Below are 20,842 nucleotides of genomic sequence, written 5' to 3'. Positions count from 1 at the left end.
AGTGTGTGAACTGGGGGGGAGGCAGCTGAACACGGAGGGGCCCTTCCTCACGCTCGCGGGTGTGGCCTGCGAGTCTCCAGTCCCCGGGGAGCGTGAGGGTTCAGATGCTGGAGATACCGCGTCATCGCTAAGCTCCACCTGCCTGTTTTGAAGCTGGGGAAGCTGGGGCGCCTGGGGGGCTCAGTGGGTTGAGCGGCTAACTCTTGATGTCGGCTCAGGTCTTGATCTCCGGGTCGTGGGATCAAGTCCCACCTTGGGTTCTGAGCATCGTGCGGAGTCTACTTGTCCCTCTTCCCCTCCCTTTGCACCCCCACCAATAAATGAAAAAATAAAAATAAGCTGAATGTCCAGAAGGCCCAAGGAGGAGGGGACCGGCCCAGGTCAGGGAGTGGTGGGGCCACGACCCTTACGCAGGCCTCGATTGGCAGCGCAATGTTAAGTTTCTTTTGCTCCAAGTGGGAACCCTGTGCCATGCCAGGCTCTGTGGGTCCCCCGGCGCCCTAAATGCTGAGAAAGACAGCAGTCTGGTCCCGCACATGCATCCCCCCAGTTAATTCCGCAGACAGCCTGGGAAAATGAGCGTGGCTGTCCCCGCGTGAGAGGTGAGGAACTCCTGGGACGCCGGGGTGAAGCCACTTGCCTGTGATCGCACCTGTGAACCACAAGCCTGTGGGCTTGATCGCACTGGGCTTTCCTGGCTTTCCGCAGCAGGGCCTTGGTGCCTGTGGTCCCTCAGGAAGAACACAGGAACCAACACCCAGGGGCGCGGGCAGCAGAGGGCAGGCGGTGTCGTGGGCATGTCCAACCTCATGGAGCTCCAGCCTTAAGTTCCTTGACATTTGACCTTTCCCCCTTACTGCGGGTGTCAGGGGACCCCTCCACCAGCCAGCTGGAAGCCTGAGCACCGGGCTGGTGGGAGGAGCGGTGGTGGGGCTGCTAAGGGGCTGGAATGAGAGGGGGCTCTGCACCCCCTGGTCTGCCTGCATCCAGCTCAGCTGAGTATAGACCGTGGCCCCCCGCGGACTCTCTCTCCTTCACCTTTACCTCCAGCAGCCTCGTCTGCAGAGGACGGAGGCCGACCGCGGCACCCAGCTCCTAACCGAAGCACAGGGTGGAGCTGCGGGTCTGGAAGGGGACACGGTAGGGAGTCAGGACCGTGCCTGGCATTGAGCAGGGGCTTGGAGGGGGCTGGCCCCATTCGCTGCGGCCATTGCTGCCGCTGAGCTGACCCACCAGGTGCCCTCTTGGCTCTGGATGGCCCCTCGTGGAGGTGGGACACTTGCCTCTGCTAGCAGGCCTTCATTTCTGGGTGTCCCCGCTCCCCACCCCTGCCCACAGGGGTTCTCTGCTGCTCTGCTGAGACTTGCAATGACTTTGTTTCTTTCCTATTTGAGACCTCCCTTGGTCTGAGCCTGGGCCTCGAGGGGACAGGGCTCCTAGGTGCCTCGGATCACAGATGTCACGGGAGTAGCTGGGGATAGATGAGGAAATGGAGGCCCGGAGTGGAGGTGACTGGCAGCAGCTGCAGGGTACGTGCTCCCGGGCCCAGCTCACGCCCTGTGCTCTGCAGACACAGAGCTGAGGACTGACCCCGGACGGGACCTGGCCACGCTCTGCTGAGAAGCCAATCACGCGCTTCCCAATGACCACTTTGTGGAGGGACAAAGAGTCGTTTCCTCCCTGTAATTTTCTGCATGGAGCTCTCTCCACTGTCCCCCCACCACCACCCTCTGACCTCGGAGGCAGCCCCGCAGCGCGGCCACACGCCCCCTCCCTGGCCTGCACAATGGGCCGCTGTTCTGGGGCTCATCACGAAAGAGTGGTGCCCGTCCTCAGTGGTCTGGAAGGAAGCACCTGGGCTGGGTAAATGTTCGGAAGGAATATTCCTGGAAAATGTTGGAGCCTCACCAGCAAGGCTGCACGGGCCTCCGGTGGGGCCAGGCGGTTGCCAGGGAGGGCACGAACCCACAGCGCGGGCCCCGCAGGAGCCTGTGCCTCGGGAGGGCCGTGTAGCCGGTGGAGGAAGCACTTTGGAACCGAATAGGAGTTTAAAGCCTGGCTCGTGGCTTATTTGACCAATAACAAATAAACTTCTCCTCTGTGAGCCTCAGTCTTATCTTTAAAGTGGGGATAATAGAACCTCCGTGGGACCACTCAGCACAGAATGGACTCTCACAAAACGGAAGCTTTTATTAGCCATCTCTGTGACCTCTGTGAGATTTGTGGGCTTATTAGGCATTTGACATTTCTTTCCAGAATCCAAGCCAGTGGGAAGGTCAGCTGTGCCTCCTCCAGTGGCTGTAATCTGGGAAACCCTTCCCTGGCCACATCCAAACCAAACTCACAGTCACAGACTGATTTTAACCCATTAACCTATTCCAAAGGAGGAGGCTCTTTGTATTAAACATAATACACTAGTTGGGCTCATGTGAAAATATTATCTGGATTATATGATCTGAAGGAAAATATTTGAGGGGGCTCCTGGGTGGCTCAGTCAGTTGAGCGTCCGACTTCAGCTCTGGTGATGATCCCAGGGTCCAGGATGGAGCCCTGCCTGGGTCTCTGTGCTCAGAGGGGAGTCTGATTCCCCCTCTCCCCTCCCCCGACCACTCCCCAGGATCCTGCGCACGTGCATGTTCTCTCTCTCTCAAATAAATAAAATCTTAAAAAAAAAGAAAACAAGACATTTGAGTTCCAGTGAATGAAATTTAGTCTTTTACAACAATATTTTCTTTCAGTGGGAAACTTCATCTGATGAAATATTGAGAGAGTGGATAGAAGACTGGAATCTGCAAAACAAAAGCAAAAAACAAGCCTGATAAAAAGTCTGGGGATCTTGGGCCTCAGTTTCCCCAACTGTAAAATGGGGCTGGGTGGGGTTTGAGCTCTTCCGTGCCTGAGGATCTTCTCCCAGCTCTGACATTTGCCGTGTCTGCAACTGTTCGCAAGTCCAGGAAGCAGCAAGAATTCCAGAAGCTGCCCTTGGGAGCCCCGGGCTGAGCAGGAACCAGGCTCCGTGCAACCTCTCCAGGCTGTGGAAACCGGCTCAGAAGTGCCTTCAACACACAGCCCGAGAGGATGGCCCCCCTGGCAGTCTGTCTGTCCGCGTGGTCGCGCCGGCATAATTAACAGACATGTTGCAAAGTGTATCTAGCATATCTAGCAGGTTTAAAAAAATGCCTCCCAAAGATTATAAAAGACTTTAATTAGAATTTCACAAAGGTAGAGTCTGAGGATTTGCTAATTGCCATTCCTGTTTTTTTTTTTTTTCAGGGTTGAGCGCAGCTTCAGAGATACGAAAGAGCGAACAGTGTTTTAAGGCCACAGTACAATGTGACAACAGTGATAGATATGCTAATTTCTTCATTCACTCCACTTCACTTCTTTTATTCTTTCCAATTAAGGCAAATGCTACTGAAACTGTAATTAAGCCAGGGCCGCCCCGATTGCCTGCTGTTTTAATGAAACCCTATTGATTCTTCTTTTCTTTCTAATGGCCACACATGGTGCTCAGTGGTCAAACACATGCCCTGCTACAGTGTCCCCAGCAGAACTTAATTTTGGCCCAGGAGAATGGAAGGCCAGTGGAGAAGCTCCCAGAAGTGGCGTGGGTGGCGTGGTGAGGCTCTCAGGTCACGAGGCCACGGTGTGAGCGCAACCCCCACCCCAATTCTGTGACCATCCAGAAGAAACGAAATGCCTTTGGGAGGAATCCAGGCGTCCTTTTTATTCTAGTGCTGGTTCCATAAGGAGCAGTGTGGTCGTTAAACTCTAGCGGCTTACCTAAGCTGGATGTTAAAATCTGGGCAATTTGGAGCTCGGCAAATATGCGCTCTTGACAGATGTTCACAAACCAGAGAGCCGCTTTGGAGACAAAGTATCGGAAGAACATTTTACTTCTCTTTGGCATAAATTTGAGAATAAAGTTTTTTTTGTTTGTTTTTTAATGAAGCCTCTCTCTGAAATTATTCTTGTGCGCCCACGCCCACCCTGCCGAGAATACAGGGCTGTAATGCCCATGAAATGAGAGGGAGCAGTATTGGCACCTGGGCATTTCGATAGTTCCACAGATATTTAACGGAGCAAGTTAATATCCTGATCTGAAAGTTGGGTTTTGGGTATCGTGGGTGGTTTTCTGTATCGAGCCTCAGGGGTCCCCCGTGCAGGGCCTGGAAGGAAGGATGAACTCGTGGTTCCTACAGAACCCTAAGCGGTCTGAGCAGAGCGGTTGCTCAGGCTCCCTGCGGCACCCTAGCTGGTCCTTATCAGAGCCTAGGGGCTGCCGTTCTGGGCTGGGGAGTAGGAGGGACAGGGAGGCAGGACACTCATCCTGACAAACTGCGTCTTCTTTTCCTTGTTCTTCTCATGCTCCTTCTCCACCTCTCCCCACCGAATTCTTGTGGGTCTGTGAACTTCTTCCCATACTGGGGCGACTGGAGTCTGAGTGGACACGTTCTTGTGTTGTGATAAACACCTGCTGGAGAGGAGCATCTCGGTGGTTCAGTTGGTTAAGCTTCAGAGTCTTGATTTCGGCTCAGATCATGATCTCTGGGGTCATGAGATGGAGCCCTTCATCCCGCCTGGCGCTCAGCAGGGAGTCTGCTTGAGATTCATTCTCTCTCTCTCTCTCTCTCTCTCCCTCCCTCTCTCACCCCCCCTTTCTCTCTCCCTCCCTTCAACTCCCCCTTAAAAAAAACAACAACAACAAAAACCAAAACAACGAGGGATCACAAGACTTACACCCTCTCTACCCCGGCCCAAACACTAGGGGCAGGATTGTCATGGTCAATGATTAGGTCATTGCATCCACCACCTACCCTATTGTACTTCATTGGCTAGAAGAGGAAACAGGCCAAGGGGGATCAGATCCTAAAGTTAGGTAGCTGAGGCAGGGAATGTGGGTAAAAAGCAGATTTCTCTCCAGGCAGGATGAACAAGGATGAGCCAGTGTAATGTTGGTGCAAGGCTCGCCTTCATCATGAACTCTGGGGCACTGGTGGCCTGGCCCAGCCCATTGTCCTTTGTAAGGTAGTACATCTGTCCTCTCCCTGAGTAGGATGAAAACTCCCCAAGGGTCAGGCGGGGGGCAGCTCCCTTTCAGCATGGCTGACATTTTGGGCCGGGTCGTTCTCTGTCGTGGTGGCAGCAGGGGCAGGGGCTGTGCTATGATGCATGGTAGGATGTTTAGCAGCACCTGTGGCCTGAACCCACTGGATGCCAGTAGTACATCCCCATTCGTGACAACCAAGCACGTCCCCAGACATTGCAAATGTCCTCTAGGGGAGAAGAGCGCTCCTGCTTGAAAATCACTTGTCTGGGCATTTACGTTTTGTTTGCTTGAAACACAGAACCAGTTTAAAATATGCACACCAAATGCTTTGTTTTAGTCTAATGGCTTATGCCATTGTTTACGATTGTGTAACATTCTTATTTTGAATACAAATAAAACTCAAATTTAAAGACTAGAAAAGACGGTATTGATTTTTTTTTTTTTTTTGGAAGACCCTAGAACCTTCTCCAAAGAAATTTTCAAGAAAGAGCATGGGCCAAACCTCCCTGTGGTCTCAGGCTGCTCCTTGCTGGCTGGTGGGTTGGCAAGTCCCAAGTCCCCGGAGCCATGAGATTTTGTCATTAACGTGAGGAGGATGTTGTAGTGATTCATCTCCGAGGGTCCTGATAGAACTGACGTTCTTAATAATTGAACAGAAGCATAACGAGTAGTACAGATGTGAAATCAGGGCATTTCCAGTTATGGGCAAAATTCATGTCATCTGAGCAAGGTAGGGAGAGAGAGAGAAAGAGAGAGAGAGAGAGAGAGAGGCTAAGTAAGATACTGATGGGAGAAGCAGGCACCCAAAATTCATGATAAATTGTCAATGTTCCCTCAATAACCCGGCTTCAAATCATCGAAAGCTTTCCACGCGGACTTCTGGATGCCCATGTCTTTGTCTAAGGAAAGTCGTGCGGAAGATTGGATTCCTTTTACAGAGATTTGCTTTACCTTTATGTCGAGATGGTAAAAAAAAAAAAAAAAAAAAAAAAAAAGCTGTTTCCTTGTGGTCCAGGACTGCTAGCATCCCTGCTGACACCGCTCAGGGTCAGGGAGGAGTGTGCTCTGAGATGTTGCAGGATTCTAGAAGCAAGGAAGCAGGTGGCACCTGAAGGGGGCCTGTCGGAGCCAACTTCCTCAGATGAGAGACAAAATTTAGGATTGTTTCAAGAGCAAGCGCAAGTTCTCGTAAAGCTGCTCTTCCTAGGACTGACCCTGGGCTTTTTGACCAAAAGCAGAGCATTTATGGCTGCTTCTCCATGATGTACAGGGAGAAGAAAAGGGCATCTATTCAGGGAAGAGCTGGCTGCGCGACATGGGCGACAACCACAAAAAAAAAAAAAAAAAAAAAAAAAACCACCACCACCAACAACAACAAAAAACAAAACAAAACAAAAAACCCCAAACCCTCCCTCCCCACTTGGTCTGCCTTCATTTTATCTTTTAGGACACATCTGTAGGAACAAGCCGGTTTTGAAACCCCGCAGAACCAATGACCTTCTTTTTACAGATAAAGAGGAAAGCCAGATTTTTTAATTGGTTTTTAAAAAATTACATGTACTTTTGACAGAGATGAAAGACCCCTTTCCTTGGTCTTACCTCTGACATCTTGCTTGTTAGGATCGGAGAGAGAAAAAAAAACGGACCCCAGGAACGGAGCTGCAGGGACCCTGGGAAAAGGGGACACTATCACGCCACCGCCGAGTTCTGTCAACTGTCAAGTTAATTAGAACGAAATTAAAAACACATTTGCCAAGATGTTCCGCAGCCAAACCAGTTAAATAGAGATTTTAACAAAATTGAAAGCATATTATACCGAGATTTGTGGATCCTGGCCCGGTGAGTGAGTGCCGAAAGTGTGATAAAATAACAAAATTGCCGCCTAATAATCTATAGAATAATATTGTCAACTAATGGATTATAATAAAATAAAAGCTGTTATTAGGGTAAAACATTATAACAAAAAAAATCCAACTTTATTTGCAGCACCTCCCCCTTAATGGTTTCGAGCATTTTGAAAGGTAATTTAAACAAGTACATTGTATCCTTATTGAAACTGCTTCATCTCGCCGGCTGCTGAAAATGGCTTTAACCATCTCTCCGAACAAAAGCAGCCCTAATAAGACAACAAAAAGCCCAAAGCAATGGCCCGGCGGCAGCGGGCTCGGGCGGGCGGGGAGGCGCGGAGCCTCTAAGGCCTCTAAGGCAGCCGCTTTCTCCTTGCATGTAATTAGATGAATTAAAAGGACAAAGTGGTTAATGTAACTGTTGTCCGGGAGGGGGCCCAGGCCTCCCCGTCCGGGCCATTTGAGGCGGGGGAGTGTGTGGCTTGTGCGGCCGCGAGGCCGAGAAGAATGCTGGCGGCCGGGACATTAACAAGCTTAATCTGCGCGGAATCTGCTCGGAGTCACGCATGAAATGTATCTCGAGCAACGCAAGGCTCCTCATTCCTGCTTCCCTTTTATATGCCTAATAAAACTTACAATAAATTAACCGCGGTTTAGTTGGCAGCCAGGCTCCGCTAATCAGGCGCGAGGCCCAGGTAGTCAAGTTGCGAGGAGCCCTCGACGGGCGCGGCTCAGCTATGCGGGAAGGCGGCGGCCGCTCCTCTAATGAGCCTCCTGCCTGCCCTTTCCAGTACCGGGGTCATCGCCCCGTTTCGTGTCTCGTAGTCACAGGATGGTGACAGGGGAGGTCGGTCGGATCCCTCCAGGTCACTCGACTGCGGGGACCTGGGATGAGCCCTCGGGAGCAGATCTTTCCAAGACAGGTGGATGCTCCCTTTATAGTTCCAGAAGTTTCCTGGCCAACTTTACCCAGTGCTTTGTTTTCCACGCTTGAGCGATGCCCGCTCTTTGTGCCCACCCATCCGGGGTGCCACCACCACGGGAAGGTCTTACGCCCCAAAAAGCAAAACGGATTCTCGTGCGGGCCTCTGGTTTCATTCTCTGCAGAGCGGGGAACCGAACCCGTGGGGTCCAGGGCCTGCGAGACCAGAGGACCGGCGGCGGGGCCAGTGACAGGCTTTACTCCGAGGCTCTCTGCCATTTTGTGCTCTTGGCCTAACACTGACTCACAACAGCAACTGGGAGCCTTCCTTGACCTATTGGCAAATTATGACTTTGTTTTATTATAAAAAATAGAAAGGGGAAAATTAAATTCATTAGCTCCAATTACTAAATGATTCATCTGGCTGGTTAATGAAGCTGCACATTATGCTAACAAGATAAAGGCAAAGAATAACATGTGGGATCAGTGGCTACAGGCAAGCTGTGCCCTGCTCCGTTGGAAACACACAGCTGAGGAGTCTGCACCTTGAGATGGATGACGTGACCTCGGCTTGCTGGCAGGGGAGCCTGAAAGGGAGACACAGGAAGAAGGGGTGCTCGGTCTGCCTCTCAGGGAGGTCTGAGGCTCACAGCTCTCCGGGGAGGACCCTCCTCTGGCTGTCTGGGTGGGGACGGCTGATGGAGACCTCACTGGAGGCCCCGTGCTGCTAACAGAAATGGTGCCAGGCCATCCCAGGGAGGGGTGGGCTCAAAGCTCAAGGCCCCTTGGGCTCTGGAGCTTCAAGGACCCTCCGGGTTGGGGATATGGGGTTATCCGGAGCAGAGAGGCTGCTCTCTGGGTCCATGCTCTCTATGTTCACAGCCATTTCTGGGCCATAGTTGGCACTGGGCAGTGGAGGCAAGGCTGCCTCCTTGGGGCCAAACTGTATGGATTTCAATTCTGGCTCCTCTAGGTCTCAGCTTCGGGTGCTCAGGCAGGCTTTTCCTCATCTGTAAAATGGGCACAACCATAGTGCACACTTTGTAGATTTAAATATTAGTCTTTTTGTTTTTAATTTAAGTATTGTTAGGAGTAGTTGTGGTCCTATGGCTGTCATCTCTCCCACCCCACACACCCTTTGGGCCACGACTGCACCCCATGCTTCGACACCTTTGTCCTTATCACATCCATTGTTCATGCTTCTAGATGAGGGGCCCTCAGGTAACCCCAGTGCTCACTGCACTTCTGAGCCTGGAGCCGGGGAGGGGGTGGTGCTCAGGATACTACCGATTCCCAGATTTTTCACTCATTTCCCCTGAGCAAACACATACGTGTGTCATTGCTGAAGGTGTGGGCTACAGCAGCAGGCCTGTCCTTTCACCGGACTTCACTGCTCCACTTGGTTTTTTGGAATTCTGGCTCCTATTCTCTGATTTTCCTGACTGCTCATCCCTAACTGGCGGTCAGGAGCAGGTGGGCCTGCAGCTGCTTTGCGAATGGCCCTCAGATGACTCTGTCATTATTCCCACCGCTTGAACCAACTCAATCTGATCCTCATTCTGTAAAAAACAAAAAACAAAAAACAAAACAAAACAAAAAAATTCATCAAATAGCAAGAATAACCCAATTTTAAAGGTAACCTTTTTCTATGGTGCACGGCAAAAGGAACCTGGGATTTTGAATTTGAATCCCAGCCCTCCCACGAGTTGTGTAACTTGGGCCAAATCCCTTCACCTCTTGGGGATTGGTGACAATAATGTGCCTTGTTGATGACAGGGGAGGCTGCTAGTGAGGCTCTTTGGGAAGGGCAGAGTGTCAGGCCATGTGTCCATGTACGTGGGTGAGTCCTCTTTCCAGTCATCCGCAGTGGTGGGAAAGAGGAGCATCTCTGCCGCCCGTCACGTTCCTGTTTGCTGCGAGCTGGTCCGGGGAACTGGGCCAGCAGGTTGAACTACAAGCTGCCTGCTGGCACAGTCGCCGTGATGCTTCCAGCACCCAGTGTAGCCAGCCTGTTGCCTGGGGAGCCGAGGATGCCAGGTGAACCGAGCCTAGAGGTTCACCTTCGCCCCTTTACCCAGAGGGAGGGTCAGCGGCCCCCTCCCCTCTCTGAGGATTAGCACCTATATTACCGTCATCATCAGAATTGTCCTCATCTCGGTCATAGTCATCTCAGCCACCACTGGGGGAGCGTTTACTGTGTGCCGAGACCTCCACATGTGATCCCCGCTAGGCCTCAATAGCAGGTTAAGGAAATCAGGGCGTCCCTTTATCAGCTGGCTCCTGGTTTGGAGAGATTTGTTTCTATCCGTCTCTAGGGTGCAAAATAAATGCTTAATGCTGGGAAGAGCGTGAGTCAGAGATGCTTTGAGATAATTTGAGGTTTACCCGCACTTCCCACCGCCATCACTCTTGCTTACAACCCAGGCTCTAGGCGTCGCAAGACAAGGATGGTGATCCAGAGGCATAGGCTGGTAATACCACTGAGGCTGGGGGGCTCTGGACAATTCTGAATGTTGCTGATGGTTGTGGCAATCTGGCCTCTGCAGGCATCAAATATCTTTTTGCTAAAAGATTATAGTTTTGCAAAATTACGTTAAAACCGATGAGCAATGTGAATGGACTTAGGACCTCTTGTAAATGATCTTTTTCTCAATTTTTAATATTTATTTATTTATTTATTTATTTTAAAGATTTTATTTATTTATTCATGAGAGACACAGAGAGAGAGAGAGGCAGAGACACAGGCAGAGGGAGAAGCAGGCTCCCTGCAGGGAACCCGATGCAGGACTCCATCCCAGGATCCCAGGATCATGCCCTGAGCCAAAGGCAGATGCCCAACCACTGAGCCACCCAGGCACCCCTCCTCGATATAATTTAATATAAACCTGTGCTTTGTACATAGGGTGGAAGCCTTCATGTTATGATGTCCCAGGAAGTCCATGAAAAATGAAGTGAATATAAGAACCTTAAAAATCTTTAAAAAGTAAAAATATTAAAACGAAGCATGAATAACATGTTGCTTTAGAGTTTGGGGTTTTGCTGTTTGCTTTTAGTTTCTTTCTTTCTTTCTTTCTTTCTTTCTTTCTTTCTTTCTTTCTTCTGTTTTTCTTTCTTTCTTTCTTTCTTCACTCCTTGGTAACAATTGTGTTTAGTGTGGAGGATGGAAGAACAGGATGGCCGGTGAGGCTGTCATGGAAGGTTCGTGGGTGTCGGGAGAGGATGTGGATGAGAACACCAGGGACAGTGCTTTTGCACACGCAGCTTCGGGTGGATCTTGGTGACAGCTCGGCGGGGCTGTCCAAGTTCTGGGCAATGCTTGGGCGCTCAGGCCAGACACACAGCCTGGGAAGTCTACCGTAAAAGAAGGGTCAAGAGACCTTCAAGGACGAAGTGAGCAGTGGGTATGGGGCAGGAAGCCAGGCAAGGGCAAGGCTGACGGGCAGTGAGTCCCCCAGTGCAGGGGCTAGAGCACTAGTGAGTGAGACTTCTGGTCTGGCCTCCTGGGCCTTCCTGCGGTGTGTCTACACCCAGCTTGCAGGTGCGGGGCAAGGCCCTGATACCAGGAAAGGCGAGCCCAGGGACTGTGGGAGGCCCTGATTCCGGGAAGCAGGAGAACGTGCTGCTTTACCACCTGGTTGGAGAGCAGGTCACTAGGCCTTTCATCTCAGAGCCTGGGAGGGGACGGGCAGGGGAGACCCCAGGCTCTAGACGAGAGCAGCCGCTTCGCATAAAGGTAAAGTCAGGGCTGGTGGAGGGGCCGTCTTCAAACATGAACTTGGTGAATTTAATGTTCACAGATTTCAAAAGCACAGTAGGAGAGGCCGTTTGGGATCCGCAGCCCTGCGGGTGTGAGACTGCGTGTGAGACATTAGAGCAGGAACCGTCCGGAAGGCTCAGGTTGTTCTATTCCACTGAGAAACGGCTCCTTCCTTGGCTCCCAGTTAGAAAGCTCACGAAGCCGGAAGGCTGACGGTGGAGGGGAGAGGGGGAGGCTTAGGGAGTGAGCCAGCTGGTACGGCCTAGCGCTGGCTTAGTTTGGGTGACGTCATCCATTTGTCATTCTGGATGTTTCAAAAATATTTGCTGTTCATCTTTCCCCTCTGCTAAGAGATCTTTTAGCAATGGGTTTGGAAGCATCCTCTCAGATCTTGAGTGATACATTTGGGGAAGGTTCTGGAAGCAGGCACTGGCCTCCCATTTCCTCCCTGACTCACCTTGTGAGGGCCCCATTGGGCATCCAGCCGGCGATCCCCCAAAACTGCCACAGCAGATCAGCTCCGGGCGTGCCTGTCTTCCGAACTCTAGGCCCACCCAGCAGCCCATTCCCTTGGCCTCACCTCCTGAACCAGCTGGAAACATGAGCCACAAATATTCCAGAAGGATCTTGGCTAGCAGGTAGTCACTACTCTCTGTTCTTTAAATGCCACAGCGTCAGGAAGAAGCCACGACCCTTGGGCTTTCTGCTGCCACCGCCTGGGCCACTTCGCCAGGGGTCAGTGTATCGGGAGGACTTTCAGGCCACTTGCTCGCAGGGGCAGCCCTCTGTGCCCTCCAGCTCTCTTCCTTCTGCTCCTGGATGCTCTCGCCACCGGGCGTCCTCTGTGTTCTACGTAGGTATATGTTCCTCGGCCTTGTCTCCTCACTGGAATGCACGGTCCCTGAGGGCCAGGCCCTTGGTTCGGCTTGCTGCTGTGTCCATGTCTGGCATTATGTGCTCGGTAAGATCTGGTCACTGAACTCAGGAAGGCACATAAGAGGCCCCAGGTGGCCGCTGGCTCGCAGTCCCAACCTGTTCTTGGACAGAAGCTGCCTCTGGTCGGGACTGTGCTTGCCCGGATGGGGCGGTGGGGCCTGGCCTCTTCCCCTTCCCTCCCCGCACGCCTCTCTCTAGTTTGTCCTTGGCTCATCACACCCTCCGCCACTTAGAGTGAGCAGCTACTTTATGAAACGGCAGGAAATCATGAAGTTCACACCAAAGCAAGAGAGATAATTGGTCGAAATGAAACCAGCCCACCCAACACAGCCGGGCCGAGCCTATGTCTGTTTGTCTGTTGTATTCATTCAGCAAATGTTGAGCGTCTGCTGTGTGTGAGGCTTGTGCTGGGCCCTGGGGCACATCCAGGAGCAGAAATGAGATGGTTCCACCCCTACTTGTGGAAGTGAGCTTGCATTCCACAGGGGAGGCAGCCATTGATTAAAAAAAAGTCACAGAACTAAATATGTTTTGCACCTAATCATGAGGACAAGGAGGAAAGGTGAGGCAGGAGTGGGTCAGGAGCCTGACGTGGCAGGGGGGTGGGTGCATCTGGGCAGGATGAGGAGGTGACATTGAGGTGAGATCTGAAGGAGAAGCAGCCAACAAGGGGTGAGCTGGTGAGGGTCGGGGCACATCCCAGGGATGGGGAACAGAACGTGGGGACGCCCTGAGACAGGAAGGATGATGATGGATGGGATTGAGGAATTAAACAAAGGACCGCTGTTTCTTCCTACTTTCTGCTGGATGCTTGTGGAAAGCATTTGCTTCGTTTCTTCTGGGTCAATATTCAAAATGAACTTGCCTCTTCCATGGCTTCCCGAACATGTTATTTTGTGCCTTCCAGAATGTACTTGGCACCTGTGCCTTCTTAGACCTGCTCTGCCCAGAAGAAGCCCCGTTGGGAGCCCCGGAAGGTAGCCCCTCTCTGAACCCCATCTCTACACTCTCGCAGTCCCACCCCCAGCACCTCTGGAAACCTCCCCAGTGACATCCCAGCTCCATTTCTTGGGGGAAGTTTTCAATTACAGGGTAATTGGGCTGGAGGCGTGAAAACAAACAAGTGCCAACAGTTGACACAGGGAAACCCCTTTTACCGCCTGAGAGGTAGGACATGGGACTAACAGGCTAGAGCCTCTAATGCAGCATCCCTCTTTTAAATATGTAAACTATAACATCCCAACTGTATGCTAATTATTTAATAATATAGTTAGTTAGGCCTGACTTGTGAAAATCCTGATCTGGGTAATTACGATGCATACCGCTCTAATGAATGGCTTTGGAAGATCTATTTTCTAAAATTAGATTCTCTCTGTGACTGTCATGAGCAATGGCACCATTTTGGTGGAGGGACAAGGTGGTTTTCCCCACGAGCAGATATTGACCTTGGTGGTGATTTCTAACTGACTCTCACTGGCTGCCTAGTGGGGTGGAGCTGTTGCCCCAGACACCAGACTATAAAGCCAGAGACCATTTCTAAGTCACGTGGCATCTTTCCAGCAAGAGGGGAAATAAAGTCATCCTGCCCGGGTCTTACCTGAAAGCCAGGCATTAGAGGCCTTCATCCGGCCACACGGGTTCCGCCCAATGGTGCAGTGAGGCACCCCTGTGGGTGTGTCGGGTGTGTAGACAGTGAAGCCCAAACAACCTTCCAACTCAGCTTCCACTTTTTTTTTTTTAAGATTTTATTGAATTATCTGTGAGAGACACAGAGAGAAGCAGAGACACTGGCAGAGGGAGAAGCAGGCTCCTGTGGGGAGCCTGATGTGGGACTGGATCCCAGGACCCCGGGATCATGACCTGAGCCAAAGGCAGACGCTCCACCACTGAGCCACCCAGCTGCCCCATCAGCTTCCACTTTTGAGGAGCACTTAGGAGTTCATTCCTCCTCAAAGGTATTTTTTTTGAGCACCTACTGGACACCAGGTCCTCTCTGAAAGTTCCTGCCCCCGAGAGGCTCCCAGATGGCAGCGGAGGTAGGCAAGGGTGCGAGCAATGAGCTTTAAGTGTGAGTGCTGGCACGGGACAGGTGTGGTCACCCTTTCTGTCCTGAGCATCCCCCAGGGCTGAAGAAGAGAGTGGCTCCTGGAGTCCTCAGATACATAGAGAACCAGGTGTGGAGAAGAAGAGGGGATGGAAGCAATTGTAAACATCCACAATAATTTCTAAATCCCTGATGGCCAGCCCACATTTCCTGGTGACAAGAGATTGCACGCTAATGGAAACGTTAATGTGCAAAAAAGTTGGGGGCTGGAATCTGTATCGGTTCAGTCTAGTCTGATGGGTTATCCCACCCCCATCAAAAGTACAGGAGACCTTGTCATGCACCCAGTTTTCGAAAGTGTGACCCCTGTTGTGTCCGACCTCACCAACTTGGAGTACGGATCATTATTTTTTTGCATTAAAATGGGCACGAATGTGGATTGGCCACATTCACTGCCAGACTGCTGTCTCTGGTCCCCCTTGACTTGGGCAAGATCTGAAGAGGCTTGACCTGCTTCCAAGGGGGCAGAGAAAGAATTGGAGAAGCGGGGATTGGGGAAGGGGCCAGTTTAGGGCTGTGGGGGCCTCGATCTTTGCCACAGGCGTCACTATTGCACCTGGACCCCCGCTGTCGGCTCCCTTGGTGGTGGCCAGGACGAGACCCTCACTGGCCCGGGCCCTGCGTCAGGAGCAGTCTAGGTTCCCGAGGTTGTGATTCTTAACTGATGCTCAGCTTCCCGCAGGCTCACCCATGCTGTTCCTCTGGCCTCTGACTCCAGCTCCTGGATCATCCTCAGAACCCGTCAAGTCTCAGCCCGATGCCCCTTTCCCCCGTCCACCTGTGCCCCAGCCCTGCGGGTGTCTAGTTGTTCTGAACACCCGTCTGCGATTACTCAGAGGCACCCCTTCCCCGGGGGCGCACACTGTGCAGGGGTGCGGTGGATTTGCGGCCCAGGCCCCCAGCAACACCTGGCTCCGGGTAATCACTCCACTCTTGGCCAGGTTTCCAGTCCCTTTGGGAAGCAAATGACCTACGAGGCTGATGTGCACTGAGCCCGTTTCCTAGGAATAATGGGAAATTAAGCAGGAGTAGTCTCTTTTCCCCTCATTCACCACGTTAATGGGGGTCCAGACTTTTCCACCTGAATAGCCTCATCTTTTCTTTACAAGCTTGGTGGCTCCTCGTACCACAAGGCCTAAGCGAGCAGGGGCTGCCGGAAACCCTTGATCATAGCAGACCGGCGCTCAGGAGACAGGGCTTTTGCTTGATGAACCTGATTTTTCACTTTTAAACTAGCTGTTTTGGCATGGTGTGGACAGAACCCCAGGAAAAGCAATAATTGAGTATTGAACCGTCTTCTGCACTGACACAAAGAACCTTGGTGATTTCCAGGGTCCCGTGCCGTGTCATCGAATGGCTAATTTGATCGTAAATCCTCCTTGTTCCATGACAGAAACACTCGCCGATGGAAGCGTCCAAAGAAGGACCCGTTAGATTAGACTCGTAGCTGCTGGTCCGGGTGCCCCTGGTAATCAGCACCGCAGCCCCACTTCTCCGTTTGCACAAGAATGTGCCGTCTATGGAAGCAAGCGGACGGACGTCTCTAGCATTTTAAGGGCAGGATCGCTTACGTAGCCTCACGTGTGCAAATTCAAGACCCTTGCCATCTAGTTTGAATGAAAGAAGGCCAAGGTAGCTGGTAGTAGTAGTAAGACACCACCAGGGCTTCATTGCTGGCTGTTTCCTACCCGACAGGAGAGGCGATTGGTTGTGTGTGTCCAGCGTCCTCCCTGCTCTTTGGTGGGAATAGTCCACTCCGTGCAGTCCTGGTGGTTTGCGAGCCGTGGTGGACTATTCCGGCACTGTCCAGTGTGTGACCAGGAGGTCAGTGGGAGGCCAGTGGGTGACCCAGGAGGTCATCTGTTAGTGGCAGCAATGCACTCACCTGACACGTATGATGAATCCTGCAGTGGACATGTGACTCAAGCCGAGTGCTCCAGGGTGCTGTCCCAAGGCTGCTATAGAGATGGTACAAAGACAAATCTCTCTCTGTCTCTGTTGGGCTGGCTCACCCGGGGCTGCCGGCTGCCAAGCTCCCTCTACCCCCAGTTGGCAAGGCCCGTTGGTAGCAGGAGAGAGTGAAGAGGAGAGACAAAGGGAATGTGTGGCAGGTGGCTGGCTGGCTGGCTGGCTGGACAGGGAGAGGAGGATGGAGGGAGAAGGAGAGAAAGGTGCAAAGAAGGACAAACAGGGGTTGAGAGGGCTCTCCTTTTGCCATCCACTCACCCCCACACAACTGGGTTGCAGAATCGTTCCTCAAGATACTGATTCTTGAGCTCACCATTAATTCTGGGCTACCCCAACTCGGTATTCCTGTCTCTTAATAGATTCCTTTTATTTGCATGCTGGTTAGAGGAAGGTTGTCATCACTCGGGAACAAAGGAGTTCTGAGTAGAACTCAGAGGGAAATCTCTACAAAACAGTCATTTTAGTTGAGCAAACGTCCTAAGAAACTGTCAGAAGAGACACGTGACAGTGCTCCCGAGGTTCTAGAGCATCCGCACTGGAGAGGACCGAAGCTACCCTCCCGTTCAGCATTTCCCTGGGTGTGGATGTTGGCATGCCGTAGCTCTTATAAGAGACTTATAAGAGTCCCTGAGAAACATTTGGTGGCGACGGAAACGGGAAAAGGTGGATTGAGTAAGTGGTTGAACAAGTTTCTTTACTGCAGGATTTCTCAGAGCCTTTACAATGCTAAGGAGCAGTGTGAGTCTTCAGGAGAATGTAGTATTCCCCAAACATTTAATTGTGAAAGCCTTTTAAAATGTATTAACATTGCATTCTCGTAACGCGGTTTGGGTCACTACACTAGTGGCTGAGCGTCAGACGTTGAAGTGACACGGCTACCGTCTGTCCCGGAAACTGGGATCCTGTTCGGAGCTCTTCCATCACCTTCCACCTTCTCTCCTGCACATGTGCTGCAGAGAGGATAACCAGACTGGACAAGGAGGGCCCTGCCGGCGAGGCCCCGGCCTCAGAGCCAAGGCGGTGGGGTCTCCGGCAGTGACGTGGGGCATTGGCTGGAACACGGGAATGGCCAGGTCTTCCCGTGTCGTTCTTACAAGCGACACGGGGGGCCCCAGGAGAGCTGGGCCTCGGTGACGTATGGTCACTATTATGGCACCCGGTTGGCCAAATGTCTTCAACGGTGATGGATGTTCATGTGGAAGGTCATTACCACAGGCGTTAGAAATGCCCCCTAATTTTAGAAACACTAAATAATTCATATTGGCAGCTGAGAAAAAAAATTCAAGGCCAGTCTGTGTTAATTTACCCAAAGTGAATTTTGGCGTGTTATTGTTGCTCTGGCCCTTGTTTGGTGTGGAGCCAGTTATGGCAGACCGAGGGGATGGCTCTGGGACTTTGTCCTCCCACTCGTGGGCCATCGGCGGATGTCACCTTATGATGACTCATTGCTGCTCCACATGGGGATTCCACAGAGCACAGCACGATGTTTTTTTTTTTTTCTCTTTTGTTTCAATTTTTGGATCAATAGTCCTCAAATTAATACTTTAGTGTGAGTGTGTGTGTGTGTGTGTGTGTGTGTGCACGTGCGTAGTCCACGGGTACCATCCACAACTGTTATTTGAGTCTTTAGAATTTCTAGCTATAGAGACCAAAAGGCCATTATAGTGGAGGGGGCCCCAGTTTGGGAGCCCCAATGTCATTCTCAAACTGCTTTTAGGAGTGGGTTTGAATCAGTTGACTTGAACGGCTATTACAAAGAAGGAAAGAAGACAAAGGGAAACACTGGGGTCCACCTGGAAATCCAAAGCCACACGTGGAATGGGAGCAACTTATGGCTGGATACGCACGTCCTAGATGACAGCGTAGGCTCCTTTGGTCAAAGGGAGGGAAGTACAAGGACAGCAACTCGGACATTGAGAACCGGTAAGGAAGGCGCGCTCCCCATGGGCCTGATGCTCTGCTGGCCCTTCCTACAGAAAGGACTTGGCCTTCGGAGCGGGGAGAGCTGGACTCAACCTTAGAGGCCCTGCCACCAGTGTTTGTTTGGCAAGTCGGCCAATTTCGCTGAGCCTCGGTTTCTCCTTCCGTGAATGGAGACGTTAAAATCTTACTTGTAAGTTCATTAATAAATGTGAATCTACACACAGGAGACGACTTAGATCAAGCCCGTGGTGACACAGCCAGCATACCGTAGGTGCCCAGTACGCAGTCCCCTCTCTACCGGGAGAACCTGTTAGGGCTGCTTTGCAATGTCAGATGAAGCTCTGCATGGAGGCCTGGGGTTCACTTTCCATGCTCCTGGACTCAGGGCTTGGATCAGGCTGGGATCATGGTTGGTCCTGGGCTTAAGCTGTAGCTGTGCCACCAGAGGGTCTGCGTTGATGGCTTTTGTCCACTCTGTTTCAACTAGAGCCTATGTGATGTGCCAGGCACAGGGGGCTTGGAGACGAATCATATATGAGGCCCTTAGATGGAGTAGGTGGGTCTGGCAAGATTCTTATATCCATCTTTCTTAAGCCCCTGATGGAAAAGCTCTTAGAAGACACACGTGGAAGCCACCCATGTCCTTCTCCTGTGTGGAGAACATTATGTCTCCCTGAAATGAACCCAATTCCATGCAGTACAAAGCCAGAGGCTGGAACACACTCCAGTCCCAGTGCTCTAGACTCCATCAAGCCAGCTAAACAGAACCAAAAGAGAGGGAAGTGATTGTCTGGATAATTGAGACAAAAGTGGATTTTTCCCCCCTTCTTTCTTTTCTTTGGGTCCTGAATAGTCCAAGTCACTGGGGCTGTTCTCTCTGCTCTCACAGAAAGGACCACCAGGACCCCATCTGAGTATCCCTTTGTTAACCAAGGGCCCCAGCTCCTGTGGCTTATTAGGGCAATAAGCAGAGATGGTGTATCATAGAGGCCGCTGTCCCTCTGCCAGCATTAAATAATTCTAGTAGCTGCTTGATGGGGTAAAGCAATTACGATGCATTTTTCATTCAATCAACTGAATCAATTAATTGCTTTACTCACATAGGAACAACAAAAAACAAATCCCAAAGCTTTCTTGTTAAACAGTAAGCATGCTAGATAGGCTGCTTTTAAATCCAACATTTACATGAAATTATCTTCTTATATAATTAACAGCTACCAGTTAATAAACATGCCTCAGATAAAAGAGTAGCCCTATAAATGAACAAAATGAAAAAGCACCATTTAGCATGCTAAAGGTAATAGGAGCAAGCAGTCTCCAGCAGGGCTGGAGATGTTTCCGGAAGAGCTGTTCTCAGAGGCCATGTGGACAGTTCAAAATTGAGAGAGAGAGAGAGAGAGAGAGAGAGAGAGATTGGGAAAGCCTATCATTTAAAAATCTCTTGGATGAAAAATATGGTGCACCTCTTGAGACATGGGTGGGGGGTGAGGGGGTGATGTTCCCCTAGAAGAGTGCTTCGTATATTGGTAAATATTTTGTTCCCTCAAATAGGAAAAGGTCTCAATTTCCAGGATGGCTCACAACAAGGGGAAATTGAGAGAGAGGTAGATGCAGAGCCCCCACTGAACAGGCCTTGGATGTGGTTGGTCAAGTTCGCCCTAAGAATAGTAGCAGCATTTGAAATGAAAAGGTCTGCGCTCCTCCTTGGGAGAATTTTTTTTTTTTTTTTTTTTTTTGCAAATAAGCACATGAAAGAGCAGGGCCACTGCAGCTCTTGGGTGAGATTTTACCCAAGGGGATTCTGCAAAGTGGGAGGCAAACCATTCCACCTCTGGAATGCAATATTTATACCTTCATCAGGGGAAAGCTCATGACCCTTCTCTCCAGTTCTAATGGGGAAAAAAAAAAAGAAAAGGGTATATATTTAAGAAAAAACAAAGTTTTTAGGCAAACCTGTCTCTTAACGAAGAGGAGAGGACTCTCTCTAAACACCTGAATGAAACCCGGGATGTGGGGATGGCCTGTCTGGGCATTTTGAAGGGGGCGATTCCTCTGCTGCCAAAGGGACCTTACAGGATATTCTATGTGCTTGGCAGGCAAATGGTTTGTGTCAGGTTGGGATGATTTATGTGACGTTCAGGTGCAGTTATACCCCAGTCGCCCGTCTGGGTATAATTCAGGGGCTGTACTCATAATCTCGGGGGGACCCCCTTGCAAACTAATCTGAATCTCAGGAGCCTGCGGTGAGAGGGGCCCCCCTGCCCTGGGGGAGGAAGGAATGCCTTCCAACATCGGCAACGCTGGGGATCACAGGGATGCAGCCACTTCCTAGCCA

At 51.2% G+C, this 20,842-nt stretch overlaps 1 long non-coding RNA gene across 3 annotated transcripts in view; it reads left to right on the top strand.

Moving 5' to 3' along the window:
- Window positions 1–3,947, top strand: part of LOC144300983 (uncharacterized) — an 87,840-nt gene extending 83,893 nt beyond the window's left edge. For all 3 annotated transcript variants that reach the window (XR_013367730.1, XR_013367731.1, XR_013367729.1), the window contains one exon: window positions 3,274–3,947. This is a non-coding gene — a long non-coding RNA (uncharacterized LOC144300983). The remainder of the gene's footprint in view (window positions 1–3,273) is intronic.
- The last annotated feature ends 16,895 nt before the right edge of the window (window positions 3,948–20,842 follow it).

This window comes from Canis aureus, chromosome 29, assembly GCF_053574225.1.
Source record: "Canis aureus isolate CA01 chromosome 29, VMU_Caureus_v.1.0, whole genome shotgun sequence".
Lineage (NCBI taxonomy): Eukaryota > Metazoa > Chordata > Mammalia > Carnivora > Canidae > Canis > Canis aureus.
This window is presented reverse-complemented; position numbering and strand designations above follow the sequence as displayed.